This window comes from Brienomyrus brachyistius, unplaced genomic scaffold (genome assembly GCF_023856365.1).
Source record: "Brienomyrus brachyistius isolate T26 unplaced genomic scaffold, BBRACH_0.4 scaffold33, whole genome shotgun sequence".
NCBI lineage: Eukaryota > Metazoa > Chordata > Actinopteri > Osteoglossiformes > Mormyridae > Brienomyrus > Brienomyrus brachyistius.
Window position 1 is genome coordinate 1,325,396 of NW_026042308.1, and position 17,497 is coordinate 1,342,892.

The 17,497-nt window shown below is 56.3% G+C and overlaps 1 protein-coding gene and 1 long non-coding RNA gene across 9 annotated transcripts in view; both read right to left on the reverse strand.

The window, feature by feature from the left end:
- Positions 1-17,497, reverse strand: part of LOC125721462 (NACHT, LRR and PYD domains-containing protein 12-like) — a 360,988-nt gene that overhangs the window by 207,879 nt on the left and 135,612 nt on the right. The window lies entirely within an intron of this gene.
- Positions 1-17,497, reverse strand: part of LOC125721517 (uncharacterized) — a 137,379-nt gene that overhangs the window by 63,121 nt on the left and 56,761 nt on the right. The gene's annotated exons all lie outside the window — the stretch shown is intronic.

A 17,497-nucleotide genomic window follows, 5' to 3' on the forward strand; every position in this document is an offset into this window, starting at 1 on the left:
TAGGATACGTGTGTGTGAGAGTGTCTGCGGCAGGATACGCGTGTGTGAGAGTGTCTGCGGCAGGATACGTGTGTGTGAGAGTGTCTGCGGCAGGGTACGTGTGTGTGAGAGTGTCTGCGGCAGGGTACGTGTGTGTGAGAGTGTCTGCGGCAGGGTACGCGTGTGTGAGAGTGTCTGCGGCAGGGTATGCGTGTGTGAGAGTGTCTGCGGCAGGTTACGGGTGTGTGAGAGTGTCAGTGGCAGGGTACGCGTGTGTGAGAGTGTCAGTGGCAGGGTACGTGTGTGTGAGAGTGTCTGTGGCAGGGTACGTGTGTGTGAGAGTGTCTGCACCAGGCTACCCATGTGTGAGAGTGTCTGTGGCAGGGTACGTGTGTGTGAGAGTGTCAGTGGCAGGGTACGCGTGTGTGAGAGGGTCAGTGGCAGGGTACGTGTGTGTGAGAGTGTCAGTGATAGGATACGTGTGTGTGAGAGTGTCTGTGACAGGGTATGTGTGTGTGAGAGTGTCTGCGGCAGGATACGCGTGTGTGAGAGTGTCTGCGGCAGGATACGTGTGTGTGAGAGTGTCTGCGGCAGGGTACGTGTGTGTGAGAGTGTCTGCGGCAGGGTACGTGTGTGTGAGAGTGTCTGCGGCAGGGTACGCGTGTGTGAGAGTGTCTGCGGCAGGGTATGCGTGTGTGAGAGTGTCTGCGGCAGGTTACGGGTGTGTGAGAGTGTCAGTGGCAGGGTACGCGTGTGTGAGAGTGTCAGTGGCAGGGTACGTGTGTGTGAGAGTGTCTGTGACAGGGTACGTGTGTGTGAGAGTCTCTGTGGCAGGGTGTGTGTGACAGAGTGTCTGCGGCAGGGTATGCGTGTGTGAGAGTGTCTGTGGCAGGGTACGCGTGTGTGAGAGTGTCTGCGGCAGGATACGTGTGTGTGAGAGTGTCTGCGGCAGGGTACGTGTGTGTGAGAGTGTCTGCGGCAGGGTACGTGTGTGTGAGAGTGTCTGCGGCAGGGTACGCGTGTGTGAGAGTGTCTGCGGCAGGGTATGCGTGTGTGAGAGTGTCTGCGGCAGGTTACGGGTGTGTGAGAGTGTCAGTGGCAGGGTACGCGTGTGTGAGAGTGTCAGTGGCAGGGTACGTGTGTGTGAGAGTGTCTGCGGCAGGGTACGTGTGTGTGAGAGTGTCTGCGGCAGGGTACGCGTGTGTGAGAGTGTCTGCGGCAGGGTATGCGTGTGTGAGAGTGTCTGCGGCAGGTTACGCGTGTGTGAGAGTGTCAGTGGCAGGGTACGTGTGTGTGAGAGTGTCTGTGACAGGGTACGTGTGTGTGAGAGTGTCTGTGGCAGGGTGTGTGTGACAGAGTGTCTGCGGCAGGGTATGAGTGTGTGAGAGTGTCTGCGGCAGGATACACGTGTGTGAGAGTGTCTGCGGCAGGATACGTGTGTGTGAGAGTGTCTGCGGCAGGGTACGTGTGTGTGAGAGTGTCTGCGGCAGGGTACGTGTGTGTGAGAGTGTCTGTGGCAGGGTACGCGTGTGTGAGAGTGTCTGCGGCAGGGTATGCGTGTGTGAGAGTGTCTGCGGCAGGTTACGCGTGTGTGAGAGTGTCAGTGGCAGGGTACGCGTGTGTGAGAGTGTCAGTGGCAGGGTACGCGTGTGTGAGAGTGTCAGTGGCAGGCTACGTTTGTGTGATAGTGTCAGTGGCAGGCTACGTTTGTGTGATAGTGTCTGTGACAGGGTACGTGTGTGTGAGAGTGTCTGCGGCAGGGTGTGTGTGACAGAGTGTCTGCAGCAGGGTACGTATGTGTGAGAGTGTCTGCGGCAGGATACGTGTGTGTGAGAGTGTCTGCACCAGGCTACCCATGTGTGAGAGTGTCTGTGGCAGGGTACGTGTGTGTGAGAGTGTCTGTGGCAGGGTACGTGTGTGTGAGAGTGTCTGCACCAGGCTACCCATGTGTGAGAGTGTCTGTGGCAGGGTACGTGTGTGTGAGAGGATCTGCGGCAGGGTACGCGTGTGTGAGAGTGTCTGCGACAGGGTACGCGTGTGTGAGAGTGTCTGCGGCAGGGTACGCGTGTGTGAGAGTGTCAGTGGCAGGGTAGGCTTGTGTGAGAGTGTCAGTGGCAGGGTACGTGTGTGTGAGAGTGCCTGTGGCAGGGTATGTGTGTGTGTGAGTTTCTGTGGCAGGGTGCGTGTGTGAGAGTGTCTGCACCAGGCTACCCATGTGTGAGAGTGTCTGTGGCAGGGTACGTGTGTGTGAGAGTGTCTGTGGCAGGGTACGTGTGTGTGAGAGTGTCTGCACCAGGCTACCCATGTGTGAGAGTGTCTGTGGCAGGGTACGTGTGTGTGTGTGAGAGTGTCAGTGGCAGGGTACGCGTGTGTGAGAGGGTCAGTGGCAGGGTACGTGTGTGTGAGAGTGTCAGTGATAGGATACGTGTGTGTGAGAGTGTCTGTGACAGGGTATGTGTGTGTGAGAGTGTCTGCGGCAGGATACGCGTGTGTGAGAGTGTCTGCGGCAGGATACGCGTGTGTGAGAGTGTCTGCGGCAGGGTACGTGTGTGTGAGAGTGTCTGCGGCAGGGTACGCGAGTGTGAGAGTGTCTGCGGCAGGGTATACGTGTGTGAGAGTGTCTGCGGCAGGTTACGGGTGTGTGAGAGTGTCAGTGGCAGGGTACGCGTGTGTGAGAGTGTCAGTGGCAGGGTACGTGTGTGTGAGAGTGTCTGTGACAGGGTACGTGTGTGTGAGAGTGTCTGTGGCAGGGTGTGTGTGACAGAGTGTCTGCGGCAGGGTATGCGTGTGTGAGAGTGTCTGTGGCAGGGTACGTGTGTGTGAGAGTGTCTGTGGCAGGGTACGTGTGTGTGAGAGTGTCTGCACCAGGCTACCCATGTGTGAGAGTGTCTGTGGCAGGGTACGCGTGTGTGAGAGGGTCAGTGGCAGGGTACGCGTGTGTGAGAGGGTCAGTGGCAGGGTACGTGTGTGTGAGAGTGTCAGTGATAGGATACGTTTGTGTGATAGTGTCTGTGACAGGGTACGTGTGTGTGAGAGTGTCTGCGGCAGGGTGTGTGTGACAGAGTGTCTGCAGCAGGGTACGTATGTGTGAGAGTGTCTGCGGCAGGATACGTGTGTGTGAGAGTGTCTGCACCAGGCTACCCATGTGTGAGAGTGTCTGTGGCAGGGTACGTGTGTGTGAGAGTGTCTGTGGCAGGGTACGTGTGTGTGAGACTGTCTGCACCAGGCTACCCATGTGTGAGAGTGTCTGTGGCAGGGTACGTGTGTGTGAGAGGATCTGCGGCAGGGTACGCGTGTGTGAGAGTGTCTGCGACAGGGTACGCGTGTGTGAGAGTGTCTGCGGCAGGGTACGCGTGTGTGAGAGTGTCAGTGGCAGGGTAGGCTTGTGTGAGAGTGTCAGTGGCAGGGTACGAGTGTGTGAGAGTGCCTGTGGCAGGGTATGTGTGTGTGTGAGTTTCTGTGGCAGGGTGCGTGTGTGAGAGTGTCTGCACCAGGCTACCCATGTGTGAGAGTGTCTGTGGCAGGGTACGTGTGTGTGAGAGTGTCTGTGGCAGGGTACGTGTGTGTGAGAGTGTCTGCACCAGGCTACCCATGTGTGAGAGTGTCTGTGGCAGGGTACGTGTGTGTGAGAGTGTCAGTGGCAGGGTACGCGTGTGTGAGAGGGTCAGTGGCAGGGTACGTGTGTGTGAGAGTGTCAGTGATAGGATACGTGTGTGTGAGAGTGTCTGTGACAGGGTATGTGTGTGTGAGAGTGTCTGCGGCAGGATACGCGTGTGTGAGAGTGTCTGCGGCAGGATACGCGTGTGTGAGAGTGTCTGCGGCAGGGTACGTGTGTGTGAGAGTGTCTGCGGCAGGGTACGCGAGTGTGAGAGTGTCTGCGGCAGGGTATACGTGTGTGAGAGTGTCTGCGGCAGGTTACGGGGTGTGTGAGAGTGTCAGTGGCAGGGTACGCGTGTGTGAGAGTGTCAGTGGCAGGGTACGTGTGTGTGAGAGTGTCTGTGGCAGGGTGTGTGTGTGACAGAGTGTCTGCGGCAGGGTATGCGTGTGTGAGAGTGTCTGTGGCAGGGTACGTGTGTGTGAGAGTGTCTGTGGCAGGGTACGTGTGTGTGAGAGTGTCTGCACCAGGCTACCCATGTGTGAGAGTGTCTGCACCAGGCTACCCATGTGTGAGAGTGTCTGTGGCAGGGTACGCGTGTGTGAGAGGGTCAGTGGCAGGGTACGCGTGTGTGAGAGGGTCAGTGGCAGGGTACGTGTGTGTGAGAGTGTCAGTGATAGGATACGTGTGTGTGAGAGTGTCTGTGACAGGGTATGTGTGTGTGAGAGTGTCTGCGGCAGGATACGCGTGTGTGAGAGTGTCTGCGGCAGGATACGTGTGTGTGAGAGTGTCTGCGGCAGGGTACGTGTGTGTGAGAGTGTCTGCGGCAGGGTACGTGTGTGTGAGAGTGTCTGCGGCAGGGTACGCGTGTGTGAGAGTGTCTGCGGCAGGGTATGCGTGTGTGAGAGTGTCTGCGGCAGGTTACGGGTGTGTGAGAGTGTCAGTGGCAGGGTACGCGTGTGTGAGAGTGTCAGTGGCAGGGTACGTGTGTGTGAGAGTGTCTGTGACAGGGTACGTGTGTGTGAGAGTGTCTGTGGCAGGGTGTGTGTGACAGAGTGTCTGCGGCAGGGTATGCGTGTGTGAGAGTGTCTGCGGCAGGATACGCGTGTGTGAGAGTGTCTGCGGCAGGATACGTGTGTGTGAGAGTGTCTGCGGCAGGGTACGTGTGTGTGAGAGTGTCTGCGGCAGGGTACGTGTGTGTGAGAGTGTCTGTGGCAGGGTACGCGTGTGTGAGAGTGTCTGCGGCAGGGTATGCGTGTGTGAGAGTGTCTGCGGCAGGTTACGCGTGTGTGGAGAGTGTCAGTGGCAGGGTACGCGTGTGTGAGAGTGTCAGTGGCAGGGTACGCGTGTGTGAGAGTGTCAGTGGCAGGCTACGTTTGTGTGATAGTGTCTGTGACAGGGTACGTGTGTGTGAGAGTGTCTGTGGCAGGGTGTGTGTGTGTGAGAGTGTCTGCGGCAGGATACGTGTGTGTGAGAGTGTCTGCACCAGGCTACCCATGTGTGAGAGTGTCTGTGGCAGGGTACGTGTGTGGGAGAGTGTCTGTGGCAGGGTACGTGTGTGTGACAGTGTCTGCACCAGGCTACCCATGTGTGAGAGTGTCTGTGGCAGGGTACGTGTGTGTGAGAGGATCTGCGGCAGGGTACGCGTGTGTGAGAGTGTCTGCGACAGGGTATGCATGTGTGAGAGTGTCTGCGGCAGGGTACGCGTGTGTGAGAGTGTCTGCGGCAGGGTACGCGTGTGTGAGAGTGTCAGTGGCAGGGTACGCTTGTGTGAGAGTGCCTGTGGCAGGGTATGTGTGTGTGTGAGTTTCTGTGGCAGGGTGCGTGTGTGAGAGTGTCTGCAGCAGGGTACGTGTGTGTGACAGAGTGTCTGCGGCAGGGTACGTGTGTGTGAGAGGATCTGCGGCAGGGTATGCACGTGTGAGAGTGTCTGCGGCAGGATACGTGTGTGTGAGAGTGTCTGCGGCAGGGAACGCGTGTGTGACAGTGTCTGCGGCTGGGTACGCGTGTGTGAGAGTGTCAGTGGCAGGGTACGCGTGTGTGAGAGTGTCAGTGGCAGGGCACGCGTGCGTGAGAGTGTCTGTGGCAGGATACACGTGTGTAAGAGTGTCAGTGGCAGGGTACACGTGTGTAAGAGTGTCAGTGGCAGGGTACGTGTGTGAGAGTGTCTGCGGCAGGATATGTGTGTGTGAGAGTGTCTGCGGCAGGATACGCGTGTGTGAGAGTGTCAGTGGCAGGGTACGCGTGTGTGAGAGGGTCAGTGGCAGGGTACGTGTGTGTGAGAGTGTCAGTGATAGGATACGTGTGTGTGAGAGTGTCTGTGACAGGGTATGTGTGTGTGAGAGTGTCTGCGGCAGGATACGCGTGTGTGAGAGTGTCTGCGGCAGGATACGTGTGTGTGAGAGTGTCTGCGGCAGGGTACGTGTGTGTGAGAGTGTCTGCGGCAGGGTACGTGTGTGTGAGAGTGTCTGCGGCAGGGTACGCGTGTGTGAGAGTGTCTGCGGGCAGGGTATGCGTGTGTGAGAGTGTCTGCGGCAGGTTACGGGTGTGTGAGAGTGTCAGTGGCAGGGTACGCGTGTGTGAGAGTGTCAGTGGCAGGGTACGTGTGTGTGAGAGTGTCTGTGACAGGGGACGTGTGTGTGAGAGTGTCTGTGGCAGGGTGTGTGTGACAGAGTGTCTGCGGCAGGGTATGCGTGTGTGAGAGTGTCTGCGGCAGGATACGCGTGTGTGAGAGTGTCTGCGGCAGGATACGTGTGTGTGAGAGTGTCTGCGGCAGGGTACGTGTGTGTGAGAGTGTCTGCGGCAGGGTACGTGTGTGTGAGAGTGTCTGTGGCAGGGTACGCGTGTGTGAGAGTGTCTGCGGCAGGGTACGCGTGTGTGAGAGTGTCTGCGGCAGGTTACGCGTGTGTGAGAGTGTCAGTGGCAGGGTACGCGTGTGTGAGAGTGTCAGTGGCAGGGTACGCGTGTGTGAGAGTGTCAGTGGCAGGCTACGTTTGTGTGATAGTGTCTGTGACAGGGTACGTGTGTGTGAGAGTGTCTGTGGCAGGGTGTGTGTGACAGAGTGTCTGCAGCAGGGTATGTATGTGTGAGAGTGTCTGCGGCAGGATACGTGTGTGTGAGAGTGTCTGCACCAGGCTACCCGTGTGTGAGAGTGTCTGTGGCAGGGTACGTGTGTGTGAGAGTGTCAGTGATAGGATACGTGTGTGTGAGAGTGTCTGCACCAGGCTACCCATGTGTGAGAGTGTCTGTGGCAGGGTACGTGTGTGTGAGAGGATCTGCGGCAGGGTACGCGTGTGTGAGAGTTTCTGCGACAGGGTATGCGTGTGTGAGAGTGTCTGCGGCAGGTTACGGGTGTGTGAGAGTGTCAGTGGCAGGGTACGTGTGTGTGAGAGTGTCTGTGACAGGGTACGTGTGTGTGAGAGTGTCTGTGGCAGGGTGTGTGTGACAGAGTGTCTGCGGCGGGGTACGCGTGTGTGAGAGTGTCTGCGGCAGGATACGCGTGTGTGAGAGTGTCTGCGGCAGGATACGTGTGTGTGAGAGTGTCTGCGGCAGGGTACGTGTGTGTGAGAGTGTCTGCGGCAGGGTACGTGTGTGTGAGAGTGTCTGTGCCAGGGTACGCGTGTGTGAGAGTGTCTGCGGCAGGGTATGCGTGTGTGAGAGTGTCTGCGGCAGGTTACGCGTGTGTGAGAGTGTCAGTGGCAGGGTACGCGTGTGTGAGAGTGTCAGTGGCAGGGTACGCGTGTGTGAGAGTGTCAGTGGCAGGCTACGTTTGTGTGATAGTGTCTGTGACAGGGTACGTGTGTGTGAGAGTGTCTGTGGCAGGGTGTGTGTGACAGAGTGTCTGCAGCAGGGTATGTATGTGTGAGAGTGTCTGCGGCAGGATACGTGTGTGTGAGAGTGTCTGCACCAGGCTACCCATGTGTGAGAGTGTCTGTGGCACAGTACGTGTGTGTGAGAGTGTCTGTGGCAGGGTACGTGTGTGTGAGAGTGTCTGCACCAGGCTACCCATGTGTGAGAGTGTCTGTGGCAGGGTACGTGTGTGTGAGAGGATCTGCGGCAGGGTACGCGTGTGTGAGAGTGTCTGCGACAGGGTATGCATGTGTGAGAGTGTCTGCGGCAGGGTACGCGTGTGTGAGAGTGTCTGCGGCAGGGTACGCGTGTGTGAGAGTGTCAGTGGCAGGGTACGCTTGTGTGAGAGTGTCAGTGGCAGGGTACGTGTGTGTGAGAGTGCCTGTGGCAGGGTATGTGTGTGTGTGAGTTTCTGTGGCAGGGTGCGTGTGTGAGAGTGTCTGCAGCAGGGTACGTGTGTGTGACAGAGTGTCTGCGGCAGGGTACGTGTTTGTGAGAGGATCTGCGGCAGGGTATGCACGTGTGAGAGTGTCTGCGGCAGGATACGTGTGTGTGAGAGTGTCTGCGGCAGGGAACGCGTGTGTGACAGTGTCTGCGGCAGGGTACGCGTGTGTGAGAGTGTCAGTGGCAGGGTACGCGTGTGTGAGAGTGTCAGTGGCAGGGTACGCGTGTGTGAGAGTGTCTGTGGCAGGATACACGTGTGTAAGAGTGTCAGTGGCAGGGTACACGTGTGTAAGAGTGTCAGTGGCAGGGTACGTGTGTGAGAGTGTCTGCGGCAGGATACAGTGCTCAGCATAAATGAGTACACCCCCTTTGAAAAGTACGAATGTAATCAGTAGCTCAATGAACAAAAGAATAACTTCCAAAATTTTCACAAGGCTGAGTTTTATTGAACACTTGTTTAACTCCATAACATGAAATTAAGGTTAATAATATAACTTAGATCACAAAAATCTTCAGTTTTACTCAAATTGGTTGAAGCAAAAATGAATACACCCCGCAACAAAAAGTACTACATCTAGTATTTTGTATGACCGCCGTGATTTTTAAGGACAGCACCAAGTCTTCTAGGCATGGAATGAACAAGTTGGCGACATATTGCAACATCTATCTTTTTCCATCCTTCAAGAATAACCTGTTTCAGAGCCTGGATGGAGAGTGATGCTCAACTTGTCGCTTCAGAATTCCCCACAGGTGTTCGATTGGGTTCAGATCAGGAGACATACTTGGCCATTCAATCACCTTCACCCTGTTCTTCTTCAGAAATGCAACAGTAGCTTTAGATGTGTGTTTTGGATCATTGTCGTGTTGGAAAAGTGCACGACGACCAAGTGCATGGAGAGATGGCAGCATCTTCTCCTTCAGTATAGAGCAGTACATTGTTGAGTTCATGATACCATCAATGAAATGCAGCTCCCCAACACCAGCAGCACTCATGCAGCCCCACATAAGGACACTGCCACCACCATGCTTCACTGTAGGCACCATGCATTTTTCTTTGAAATCCTCACCTTTACGACGCCATACAGTTTTGAAACAAGTAGTTCCAAAAACAGGGATTTTTGTCTCATCACTCCAGAGTATAGAGTCCCAGTAGTCTTCATCTTTTTCCGCATGGGCCCTAGCAAATTCTAGGCGTTTTGTGCATGGGCTTTAGGAGAGGCTTCCTTCGTGGACGATACCCATGCATGCCATTCCTCTGCAGTGTGCGCCGTATGGTGTCACGGGAAACGGTCACTCCAGTTTGGCTTTCTACTACTTTAGCTAACTGCAGTGAACTTGCATGGCGATTTTCTTCAACCCTTCTCATCAGCAGACGCTCCTCTCGAGATGTTAACTTCCGTGGACGGCCTGGACGTCGCTGTAAGATCGTTGCACTTCCATCTTTCTTAAATTTTTGGATCACTTTTGCTACAGTATTTTGACTGATAGGTAAAGCTTTGCTGATCTTCTTGTAGCCCTCACCTTTTTTGTGTAAAGAAATGATTGCCTTTCTCAGATTTTGTGACATTTCTCTTCCATGTGGAGCCATTGCTGACAGCATGAAATGGGAAGGGCTTTTCTTTGTTAAGTAATGCCCTTTTATAGTCACCTGTCTGCTGGACACCTCTTAAATGAATCATTAGACTCACCTGTGGTTGAATGCCTGTTAATTAGAATTTTGTAGTCTTAAGTGTGGCTTTTCTCCTAAGACTATAATTGGGGTGTACTCATTTTTGCAACATGGGCTTGAGTGAATTTGTTAGGAAAATCACTTTTTTGTGTGTGCAAATCAACAAATCTTGTTTGCAATCAATGGCCCACATTTGTGAGAGTATTTTGTAATATAGTATCTCATAGAAAATGTTGATTCTGAAAGGAAACTAAAGGTTTTCTGACAAATGTAGTGGGGTGTACTCATTTATGCTGAGCACTGTATGTGTGTGTGAGAGTGTCTGCGGCAGGATACGCGTGTGTGAGAGTGTCTGCGGCAGGATACCTGTGTTTGAGAGTGTCTGCGGCAGGGTACGTGTGTGTGAGAGTGTCTGCGGCAGGATACGCGTGTGTGAGAGTGTCAGTGGCAGGGTACGCGTGTGTGAGAGTGTCTGCGGCAGGGTATGCGTGTGTGAGAGTGTCTGCGGCAGGTTACGCGTGTGTGAGAGTGTCAGTGGAAGGGAACGCGTGTGTGAGAGTGTCAGTGGCAGGGTACGTGTTTGTGAGAGTGTCTGTGACAGGGTACGTGTGTGTGAGAGTGTCTGTGGCAGGGTGTGTGTGACAGAGTGTCTGCAGCAGGGTATGTATGTGTGAGAGTGTCTGCGGCAGGATACGTGTGTGTGAGAGTGTCTGCACCAGGCTACCCATGTGTGAGAGTGTCTGTGGCAGGGTACGTGTGTGTGAGAGTGTCTGTGGCAGGGTACGTGTGTGTGAGAGTGTCTGCACCAGGCTACCCATGTGTGAGAGTGTCTGTGGCAGGGTACGCGTGTGTGACAGAGTGTCTGCAGCAGGGTACGCGTGTGTGACAGAGTGTCTGCAGCAGGGTATGCATGTGTGAGAGTGTCTGTGGCAGGGTACGCATGTGTGAGAGTATCTGCGGCAGGGTACGCGTGTGTGATAGGATCTGCGGCAGGGTATGCGTGTGTGAGAGTGTCTGCAGCAGGATACGCATGTGTGAGAGTGTCTGTGGCAGGGTACGCGTGTGTGACAGAGTGTCTGTGGCAGGGCATGCATGTGTGAGAGTGTCTGTGGCAGGGTACGCATGTGTGAGAGTGTCTGCGGCAGGGTACGTGTCTGTGAGAGGATCTACGGCAGGGTATGCGTGTGTGAGAGTGTCTGCGGCAGGATACGGGTGTGTGAGAGTGTCAGAGGCAAGATATGCGTGTGTGAGAGTTTCTGCGGCAGGATTCGTGTGTGTGAGAGTGTCTGCGGCAGGGTACGTGTGTGTGAGAGTGTCTGTGGCAGGGTACGTGTGTGTGACAGAGTGTCTGCGGCAGGGTACGTGTGTGTGACAGAGTGTCTGCAGCAGGGTACGCGTGTGTGAGAGTGTCTGTGGCAGGATACGCATGTGTGGGAGTTTCTGTGGCAGGGTGCGTGTGTGAGAGTGTCTGTGGCAGGATACGCGTGTGTGAGAGTGCCTGCGGCAGGATACGCGTATGTGAGAGTGTCTGCGGCAGGATACGTGTGTGTGAGAGTGTCTGTGGCAGGATACGTGTGTGTGACAGTGTCTGTGGCAGGGTACGTGTGTGTTAGAGTGACTGCGGCAGGGTACGAGTGTGTGAGAGTGTCTGTGGCAGGGTACGCGTGTGTGAGAGTGTCTGCGGCAGGGTGTGTGTGACAGAGTGTCTGCAGCAGGGTATGCATGTGTGAGAGTGTCTGCGGCAGGATACGTGTGTGTGAGAGTGTCTGTGGCAGGGTACGTGTGTGTGAGAGTGTCTGTGGCAGGGTGCGTGTGTGTGAGAGTGTCTGTGGCAGGATACGCGTGTGTGAGAGTGTCTGCGGCAGGATACGCGTGTGTGAGAGTGTCAGTGGCAGGGTACGTGAGTGTGAGAGTGTCTGTGACAGGGTACGTGTGTGTGAGAGTGTCTGTGGCAGGGTGTGTGTGACAGAGTGTCTGCAGCAGGGTATGCATGTGTGAGAGTGTCTGCGGCAGGATACGTGTGTGTGAGAGTGTCTGCACCAGGCTACCCATGCGTGAGAGTGTCTGTGGCAGGGTACGTGTGTGTGAGAGTGTCTGTGGCAGGGTACCTGTGTGTGAGAGTGTCTGCACCAGGCTACCCATGTGTGAGAGTGTCTGCGGCAGGGTACGTGTGTGTGAGAGGATCTGCGGCAGGGTACGCGTGAGTGAGAGTGTCTGCGACAGGGTACGCGTGTGTGAGAGTGTCTGCAGCAGGATACGCGTGTGTGAGAGTGTCTGCGGCAGGGTACGCGTGTGTGAGAGTGTCTGCGGCAGGGTACGCGTGTGTGAGAGTGTCTGCGGCAGGGTACGCGTGTGTGAGAGTGTCAGTGGCAGGGTACGTGTGTGTGAGAGTGTCTGTGGCAGGGTACGTGTGTGTGAGAGTGTCTGTGGCAGGATACGTGTGTGTGAGAGTGTCTGCGGCAGGATACGCGTGTGTTAGAGTGTCTGCGGCAGGATACGTGTGTGTGAGAGTGTCTGCGGCAGGGTACGTGTGTGTGAGAGTGTCTGCGGCAGGGTACGCGTGTGTGACAGAGTGTCTGCGGCAGGGTACGTGTGTGTGACAGAGTGTCTGCAGCAGGGTATGCGTGTGTGAGAGTGTCTGTGGCAGGATACGCATGTGTGGGAGTTTCTGTGGCAGGGTGCGTGTGTGAGAGTGTCTGTGGCAGGGTACGTGTGTGTGAGAGTGTCTGTGGCAGGGTACCTGTGTGTGAGAGTGTCTGCACCAGGCTACCCATGTGTGAGAGTGTCTGTGGCAGGGTACGTGTGTGTGAGAGGATCTGCGGCAGGGTACGCGTGAGTGAGAGTGTCTGCGACAGGGTACGCGTGTGTGAGAGTGTCTGCAGCAGGATACGCGTGTGTGAGAGTGTCTGCGGCAGGGTACGCGTGTGTGAGAGTGTCTGCGGCAGGGTACGCGTGTGTGAGAGTGTCTGCGGCAGGGTACGCGTGTGTGAGAGTGTCTGCGGCAGGGTACGCGTGTGTGAGAGTGTCAGTGGCAGGGTACGTGTGTGTGAGAGTGTCTGTGGCAGGATACGCGTGTGTGAGAGTGTCTGCGGCAGGATACGCGTGTGTTAGAGTGTCTGCGGCAGGATACGCGTGTGTGAGAGTGTCTGCGGCAGGGTACGCGTGTGTGAGAGTGTCTGCGGCAGGGTACGCGTGTGTGAGAGTGTCTGCGGCAGGGTGTGTGTGACAGAGTGTCTGCAGCAGGGTATGCATGTGTGAGAGTGTCTGCGGCAGGATACGTGTGTGTGAGAGTGTCTGCACCAGGCTACCCATGCGTGAGAGTGTCTGTGGCAGGGTACGCATGTGTGAGAGTATCTGCGGCAGGGTACGTGTGTGTGATAGGATCTGCGGCAGGGTATGCGTGTGTGAGAGTGTCTGCGGCAGGATACGCGTGTGTGAGAGTGTCTGTGGCAGGGTATGCATGTGTGAGAGTGTCTGTGGCAGGGTACGCATGTGTGAGAGTGTCTGCGGCAGGGTACGTGTCTGTGAGAGGATCTACGGCAGGGTATGCGTGTGTGAGAGTGTCTGCGGCAGGATACGCGTGTGTGAGAGTGTCAGAGGCAAGATACGCGTGTGTGAGAGTTTCTGCGGCAGGATACGTGTGTGTGAGAGTGTCTGCGGCAGGGTACGTGTGTGTGAGAGTGTCTGTGGCAGGGTACGTGTGTGTGAGAGTGTCAGTGGCAGGGTACGCGTGTGTGAGAGGGTCAGTGGCAGGGTACGTGTGTGTGAGAGTGTCAGTGATAGGATACGTGTGTGTGAGAGTGTCTGCGACAGGGTACGTGTGTGTGAGAGTGTCTGCGGCAGGATACGCGTGTGTGAGAGTGTCTGCGGTAGGATACGCGTGTGTGAGAGTGTCTGCGGCAGGGTACGTGTGTGTGAGAGTGTCTGCGGCAGGGTACGCGTGTGTGAGAGTGTCTGCGGCAGGGTACGCGTGTGTGAGAGTGTCTGCGGCAGGGTATGCGTGTGTGAGAGTGTCTGCGGCAGGTTACGGGTGTGTGAGAGTGTCAGTGGCAGGGTACGCGTGTGTGAGAGTGTCAGTGGCAGGGTACGTGTGTGTGTGAGAGTGTCTGTGACAGGGTACGTGTGTGTGAGAGTGTCTGTGGCAGGGTGTGTGTGACAGAGTGTCTGCGGCAGGGTACGCGTGTGTGAGAGTGTCTGCGGCAGGATACGCGTGTGTGAGAGTGTCTGCGGCAGGATACGCGTGTGTGAGAGTGTCTGCGGCAGGGTACGCGTGTGTGAGAGTGTCTGCGGCAGGGTACGCGTGTGTGAGAGTGTCAGTGGCAGGGTACGCGTGTGTGAGAGTGTCAGTGGCAGGCTACGTTTGTGTGATAGTGTCTGTGACAGGGTACGTGTGTGTGAGAGTGTCTGCGGCAGGGTATGTATTATGTGAGAGTGTCTGCGGCAGGATACGTGTGTGTGAGAGTGTCTGCACCAGGCTACCCATGTGTGAGAGTGTCTGTGGCAGGGTACGTGTGTGTGAGAGTGTCTGTGGCAGGGTACGTGTGTGTGAGAGTGTCTGCACCAGGCTACCCATGTGTGAGAGTGTCTGTGGCAGGGTACGTGTGTGTGAGAGGATCTGCGGTAGGGTACACGTGTGTGAGAGTGTCTGCGACAGGGTATGCGTGTGTGAGAGTGTCTGCGGCAGGGTACGCGTGTGTGAGAGTGTCTGCGGCAGGGTACGCGTGTGTGAGAGTGTCAGTGGCAGGGTACGCTTGTGTGAGAGTGTCAGTGATAGGATACGTGTGTGTGAGAGTGTCTGCGGCAGGATACGCGTGTGTGAGAGTGTCTGCGGCAGGATACGTGTGTGTGAGAGTGTCTGCGGCAGGGTACGTGTGTGTGAGAGTGTTCTGCGGCAGGGTACGTGTGTGTGAGAGTGTCTGCGGCAGGGTACGCGTGTGTGAGAGTGTCTGCGGCAGGGTATGCGTGTGTGAGAGTGTCTGCGGCAGGTTACGGGTGTGTGAGAGTGTCAGTGGCAGGGTACGCGTGTGTGAGAGTGTCAGTGGCAGGGTACGTGTGTGTGAGAGTGTCTGTGGCAGGGTACGTGTGTGTGAGAGTGTCTGCACCAGGCTACCCATGTGTGAGAGTGTCTGTGGCAGGGTGTGTGTGACAGAGTGTCTGCGGCAGGGTACGCGTGTGTGAGAGTGTCTGCGGCAGGATACGCGTGTGTGAGAGTGTCTGCGGCAGGATACGCGTGTGTGAGAGTGTCTGCGGCAGGGTACGCGTGTGTGAGAGTGTCTGCGGCAGGGTACGCGTGTGTGAGAGTGTCAGTGGCAGGGTACGCGTGTGTGAGAGTGTCAGTGGCAGGCTACGTTTGTGTGATAGTGTCTGTGACAGGGTACGTGTGTGTGAGAGTGTCTGTGGCAGGGTGTGTGTGACAGAGTGTCTGCGGCAGGGTATGTATTATGTGAGAGTGTCTGCGGCAGGATACGTGTGTGTGAGAGTGTCTGCACCAGGCTACCCATGTGTGAGAGTGTCTGTGGCAGGGTACGTGTGTGTGAGAGTGTCTGTGGCAGGGTACGTGTGTGTGAGAGTGTCTGCACCAGGCTACCCATGTGTGAGAGTGTCTGTGGCAGGGTACGTGTGTGTGAGAGGATCTGCGGTAGGGTACACGTGTGTGAGAGTGTCTGCGACAGGGTATGCGTGTGTGAGAGTGTCTGCGGCAGGGTACGCGTGTGTGAGAGTGTCTGCGGCAGGGTACGCGTGTGTGAGAGTGTCAGTGGCAGGGTACGCTTGTGTGAGAGTGTCAGTGATAGGATACGTGTGTGTGAGAGTGTCTGCGGCAGGATACGCGTGTGTGAGAGTGTCTGCGGCAGGATACGTGTGTGTGAGAGTGTCTGCGGCAGGGTACGTGTGTGTGAGAGTGTCTGCGGCAGGGTACGCGTGTGTGAGAGTGTCTGCGGCAGGGTACGCGTGTGTGAGAGTGTCTGCGGCAGGGTATGCGTGTGTGAGAGTGTCTGCGGCAGGTTACGGGTGTGTGAGAGTGTCAGTGGCAGGGTACGCGTGTGTGAGAGTGTCAGTGGCAGGGTACGTGTGTGTGAGAGTGTCTGTGGCAGGGTACGTGTGTGTGAGAGTGTCTGCACCAGGCTACCCATGTGTGAGAGTGTCTGTGGCAGGGTACGTGTGTGTGAGAGTGTCAGTGGCAGGGTACGCGTGTGTGAGAGGGTCAGTGGCAGGGTACGTGTGTGTGAGAGTGTCAGTGATAGGATACGTGTGTGTGAGAGTGTCTGTGACAGGGTATGTGTGTGTGAGAGTGTCTGCGGCAGGATACGCGTGTGTGAGAGTGTCTGCGGCAGGATACGTGTGTGTGAGAGTGTCTGCGGCAGGGTACGTGTGTGTGAGAGTGTCTGCGGCAGGGTACGTGTGTGTGAGAGTGTCTGCGGCAGGGTACGCATGTGTGAGAGTGTCTGCGGCAGGGTATGCGTGTGTGAGAGTGTCTGCGGCAGGTTACGGGTGTGTGAGAGTGTCAGTGGCAGGGTACGCGTGTGTGAGAGTGTCAGTGGCAGGGTACGTGTGTGTGAGAGTGTCTGTGACAGGGTACGTGTGTGTGAGAGTCTCTGTGGCAGGGTGTGTGTGACAGAGTGTCTGCGGCAGGGTATGCGTGTGTGAGAGTGTCTGTGGCAGGGTACGCGTGTGTGAGAGTGTCTGCGGCAGGATACGTGTGTGTGAGAGTGTCTGCGGCAGGGTACGTGTGTGTGAGAGTGTCTGCGGCAGGGTACGTGTGTGTGAGAGTGTCTGCGGCAGGGTACGCGTGTGTGAGAGTGTCTGCGGCAGGGTATGCGTGTGTGAGAGTGTCTGCGGCAGGTTACGGGTGTGTGAGAGTGTCAGTGGCAGGGTACGCGTGTGTGAGAGTGTCAGTGGCAGGGTACGTGTGTGTGAGAGTGTCTGCGGCAGGGTACGTGTGTGTGAGAGTGTCTGCGGCAGGGTACGCGTGTGTGAGAGTGTCTGCGGCAGGGTATGCGTGTGTGAGAGTGTCTGCGGCAGGTTACGCGTGTGTGAGAGTGTCAGTGGCAGGGTACGTGTGTGTGAGAGTGTCTGTGACAGGGTACGTGTGTGTGAGAGTGTCTGTGGCAGGGTGTGTGTGACAGAGTGTCTGCGGCAGGGTATGAGTGTGTGAGAGTGTCTGCGGCAGGATACACGTGTGTGAGAGTGTCTGCGGCAGGATACGTGTGTGTGAGACTGTCTGCGGCAGGGTACGTGTGTGTGAGAGTGTCTGCGGCAGGGTACGTGTGTGTGAGAGTGTCTGTGGCAGGGTACGCGTGTGTGAGAGTGTCTGCGGCAGGGTATGCGTGTGTGAGAGTGTCTGCGGCAGGTTACGCGTGTGTGAGAGTGTCAGTGGCAGGGTACGCGTGTGTGAGAGTGTCAGTGGCAGGCTACGTTTGTGTGATAGTGTCAGTGGCAGGCTACGTTTGTGTGATAGTGTCTGTGACAGGGTACGTGTGTGTGAGAGTGTCTGCGGCAGGGTGTGTGTGACAGAGTGTCTGCAGCAGGGTACGTATGTGTGAGAGTGTCTGCGGCAGGATACGTGTGTGTGAGAGTGTCTGCACCAGGCTACCCATGTGTGAGAGTGTCTGTGGCAGGGTACGTGTGTGTGAGAGTGTCTGTGGCAGGGTACGTGTGTGTGAGAGTGTCTGCACCAGGCTACCCATGTGTGAGAGTGTCTGTGGCAGGGTACGTGTGTGTGAGAGGATCTGCGGCAGGGTACGCGTGTGTGAGAGTGTCTGCGACAGGGTACGCGTGTGTGAGAGTGTCTGCGGCAGGGTACGCGTGTGTGAGAGTGTCAGTGGCAGGGTAGGCTTGTGTGAGAGTGTCAGTGGCAGGGTACGTGTGTGTGAGAGTGCCTGTGGCAGGGTATGTGTGTGTGTGAGTTTCTGTGGCAGGGTGCGTGTGTGAGAGTGTCTGCACCAGGCTACCCATGTGTGAGA